Genomic DNA, 5,099 nt, shown 5'->3' with positions numbered 1-5,099 from the left:
CTATGCCGTCGCCGCGCCGGTTCCGGTCGCCCTCTGGCCGGACCAGTCCGTCTCCCCCCGACCCGCACCGAACCCGCCGCCCGGCTCGCCCTTCGCCGTCCCCGGCGATCCTCCGCCCAGTCCGGCCGGCCCCGCCATCGTCACCCTCGCTGGAGTTCTCGCCGGAGCTCCGGCCGGATCCGAGGCAAGATGGACCAGATCCACCAAGCCCCCGATCCAAACAGCATCCCGCGTCCCCGGATCCCTACGTCCCGGTACCTCTTCGTCCCGCGTTGACTTTCGCGGAGGTGAGAATTCCACTAAGTCCCCGAATCCCTAACATTAGCATGCCATGTTTGACCTGCTATATATCTGCATGCGTAGCTCCGTTTCGTGCGTGTAATATGTCAAATTGTTCGCCTCGACGAGTACTTCATTTCATTCCATTGCATCATTTTCATTTGAGCTCATATTGATGCCCGAAATGCTGTTGGAAGAGTGCATGTTGATGTTAATCTGCTGAAACTGTTATAACTTGCTGTTTTATCATTTTTGCCATGATTGATGTGTGCATCATATGAGGTTGAGCTCTACATGAATGTTGATCTATGCCATGCCATCTTTCCAGTGGTTCCAACCATGTATTTTTGTGAGTTGTGTGCTGAGTGTATCAAGCTTGCTAAGTAGGGTAGTTGCTGTTGCTGTTTTCCTGACAGATTCTGTTATATTTTGTTGCTATGTTAACATGCTTCTACTAATCATTCTATGCATAATCTGGAGATGTCCTATAAACATGTTTTGATCTACATGTCATGCTATATCCATTCATGCCCTTGGTTGCAATTATAGCCTGCTGGAACATGTTGTAGTCTTGCTCTAAAGTTGCTTGAAAATGTTGCTGTCAGCCTGTTAACATTAAGTTCACTTGTTCCCATGTGTTTTCCTAGTGATCCATGCACCCTATGACCTTGCCCTTGCCATGCTTAGCTTCATAAACATGTCTTCTTACTGTTGGTTGCCTTGCCATGCCATGTGTTGCTCTGTGGTGAGTGGTTCAATCTCACCAACATGCCTACTTATTGTTGTTCCTGTCATGTATGAATCTGTAATATAACTTGCCATGTTTACATGGGTGCCATCATATTTTCTATGCCTTTTTGGCTCATGGTCAGTAAGGGACTTTTGATCTATGCTTTTAGTAGATTCATGCCATGCCTTTGTTTGCCATGATATGTTCCTGTAACATGTTGTTTCACAGCTCTAAACATTGCAACCTGATGTTATTTCTGCTAAAGTCTGAAACTGTTATTATTTGCTATCTTTCCATGTCCTTTTGAGCATGTTCTAGTGATTTCTGGAGATAGCTCAATGTTCATGTTTTGTTGTGCTTTACCTGTAATTCATGCCCATGCCTTTTGTTTTCTCGTTGGGATGCTGTAGCATGATGTTTTGATGCTTGTAAGATGCCTAGTTGCTGTTTTGGACAGATTGTTGTTATGACTTGTATAGAGTGTATGTGTTGAACCGTTGCTCCGTTATGAGTGTGCTCTATATGAAACTTGCTTGTTTTTGCATGTAGCTTCATATTATCATGTTGCATCCTTGTTTTGAGGTGTTTGCTTTATGTTTGTATGCATTTTGCATCAATGACATGCTTAACTTGTTTTGCTCATATCTTCTAGGCCGTATCTCCGAATCTAATGAACTTTATATGTAACTTGACTAGAATTTCGTGTAGATCATCTTGGTGATCTTTAACTTGCTGTTTAACAACTTGAACATAAGGTTTATTCAGTTCTGGACCAATTTTGAAATATGCATATGAGGACTTACCGGAATTGTTATATGTTGTTCCCGACCTCATTTAAACTTGCCTTGATGTGTTGCTCTTGTATGCATCATCTCTTGCCATGAGTAGCCTCATCTAGCTTTGTCATGCATCATGCCTGTTGTGCATCATGTCTTGTCTATGTGTGGTGTGTTTACCATGTTGTGTGCTTCTTTTCGATAGTTCCCGTTTCATTGCGATCGTGAGGATTCGTTCGTCTACGTGTGGTTCGTCTTCGTGGCTTCATCTTCTTCATGGACTCGTTCTTCTTCCTTGCGGGATTTCAGGCAAGATGACCGTCACCTTGGATCTCACTACTATCATTGCTATGCTAGTTGCTTCGTTCTATCGCTATGCTGCGTTACCTATCTTTTGCTCATCAAGCCTCCCCAAATTGCCATGAACCTCTAACCTTTGACACCATTCCTAGCAAACCGTTGTTTGGCTATGTTACCGCTTTGCTCAGCCCCTCTTATAGCGTTGCTAGCTGCAGGTGAAGTTGAAGATTTCTCCATGGTGGACAGGGTTATGTTGGGATATCACAATATCTCTTATATTATTAATGCATCTATATACTTGGTAAAGGGTGGAAGGCTCGGCCTTATGCCTGGTGTTTTGTTCCACTCTTGCCGCCCTAGTTTCCGTCATACCGGTGTTATGTTCCCGGATTTTGCGTTCCTAATGCGGTCGGGTGATTTATGGGACCCCCCTGACAGTTCGCTTTGAATAAAACTTGTCCAGCAAGGCCCAACCTTGGTTTTACCATTTGCCTCACCACCACCTACCTTTCCCTTGGGAGTAATTAACCCAAGGGTCATCTTTATTTTAGCCCCCCCCCCGGGCCAGTGCTTGTCTAAGTGCTGGTTCGAACCGAGTAGACTGCGGGGCCCCCTCGGGGCAACTCGAGGTCTGGTTTTACTCGTAGGATGTCTCATACGGTGTTGCCCTGAGAACGAGATATGTGCAGCTCCTATCAGGATTGTCGGCGCATCAGGCGGCTCTGCTGGTCTTGTTTTACCATTGTCGAAATGTCTTGTAAACCGGGATTCCGAGACTGATCGGGTCTTCCTGGGAGAAGGTCTATTCCTTCGTTGATCGCGAGAGCTTGTCATGGGCTAAGTTGGGACACCCCTGCAGGGTATAAACTTTCGAGAGCCGTGCCCGCGGTTATGTGGCAGATGGGAATTTGTTAATGTCCGGTTGTAGATAACTTGACACCAGATCCGAATTAAAACGCATCAACCGCGTGTGTAGCCGTGATGGTCTCTTCTCGGCGGAGTCCGGGAAGTGAACACGGTTTCTGTGTTATGTTTGACATAAGTAGGAGTTCAGGATCACCTCTTGATCATTGCTAGCTTCACGACCGTTCCGCTTGTTTCTCTTCTCGCTCTCATTTGCGTATGTTAGCCACCATATTATGCTTAGTCGCTGCTGCAACCTCACCACTTTACCCCTTCCTTTCCCATTAAGCTTTGCTAGTCTTGATACCCATGGTAATGGGATTGCTGAGTCCTTGTGGCTCACAGATTACTACAACAACAGTTGCAGGTTCAGGTTATACGATGATCATGACGCGAGAGCGATGCTTGCTTGCTTGAGTTCTTCTTCTGCTTCTTCTTCGATCAGGGGATAGGTTCCAGGTCGGCAGCCTGGGCTAGCAGGGTGGATATTGTTTGAGTTTATGTTTATGATTCATCCGTAGTCGGATGTTGTTCTTGTATGTTGTATTCATGTGTCATTGTATGTATTGGATGTATCCCCACTATTATGTAATGTTGATGTAATGATATCCACCTTGCAAAAGCGTCTTCAAGATGCGCTTCTATCCTTGGTGGGACCTTCGAGTTCCTTTAGGATAGGGTCGCATCTTGGGCGTAACATTGGGCCTTCATCGTTTGATAGTCTTGGGGGTAGAAAGTATTGCTTGGTGATTGTGGACGATTATTCAAGATACACTTGGGTATATTTATTCAAGAGGAAGAGTGAGACTCAACAAACCGTCATCGACTTTGCAAATGAAGCTCAACGTCAACATGATGCAAAGATCTTGACAATAAGGAGTGACAACGGCACGAGTTCAAGAACTACACCTTGGATGAGTTTCTTAGTGATGAGGGGATCAAGCATCAATATTATGCACCTTACACCCCTCAACAAAATGGTGCCATGGAGAGGAAGAACCGGACATTGATGGATGCGGCAAGGACCATGATGGCGGAGTTCAAGTCTCCATACAACTTTTGGGCCAAAGCCATCAACACAGCATGTCATGCATCCAATCGGCTCTATCTCTGCAAAGGCCTGAACAAGACTCCTTATGAAATACTTACCAGTAACAAGCCCAACCTCAAGTACTTCCGGGTGTTCAGGTGTAAGTGTTTCATTCTCAAGAAAGGTGTTCGTTTGTTTAAATTTGAGGCTAGAGCTCATGAGGGCATATTTGTTGGTTATGCTACAAACTCTCATGCTTACCATGTCCTGAACAAGTCCACCGGACTCATTGAGGAGACCTGTAACGTGGAGTTTGATGAGAATAACGGCTCCCAAGTGGAGAAAAGTGGTACTTGTGATGTAGGTGATGAAATTCCTCCCCAAGCCATAAGAAGAATGGGCGTTGGTCATATCCAACCCATTGAGGAACCCCTTGTGGCTGAAGGAGAAGGACAATGCTCCACTCAAGTGGAGCCATCACCAACCCAAGACCCACACGCTTCCGAAGAACAAAGTGAAGGCCCTCAACCTCATGAACAAGATCAAGGGCAAGATCAACCTCAAGATGGTGATGAACCACCAAGTGATGCCCAAGGTCAAGTTCTCCCTTTCGATCAAGTTCAAGATCAAGAGCAACCTCAAGATCAAGAACAAGCTCAAGACGACGCTCAAGATGATCAAGTTACCCCTACTCTTTTCACATCCGGGGAGAAATTAGAGCGTCGTGCCGCAAAGACCGCTTCCAAGCTCACCACCAAAGGTAATCTCATGGAGAATGTGGTTGGAAGCCTAAGAAAGGGGGTAAGCACTCATAGAAAATTAGCAAACTATTGTGAATATCACTTGTTTGTTTCTTGTGTCGAACCCCAAAGGTCTATGAGGCGCTCGAGGACCCGGATCGGCTCAATGCCATGCATGAAGAACTCAACAACTTCGAGCATAATCAAGTGTGGAAATTAGTGCCAAGGCCAACAGGGAATCATAAGTCATTGGAACCAAGGGGATATTCAAGAACAAGCAATATGCTCATGGGATCATTATTCGCAACAAGGCTCATTTGGTGGCACAAGGCTACTCCCAA

The sequence above is a fragment of the Triticum aestivum genome, chromosome 5B (assembly GCF_018294505.1).
Source record: "Triticum aestivum cultivar Chinese Spring chromosome 5B, IWGSC CS RefSeq v2.1, whole genome shotgun sequence".
NCBI lineage: Eukaryota > Viridiplantae > Streptophyta > Magnoliopsida > Poales > Poaceae > Triticum > Triticum aestivum.
This window is presented reverse-complemented; position numbering follows the sequence as displayed.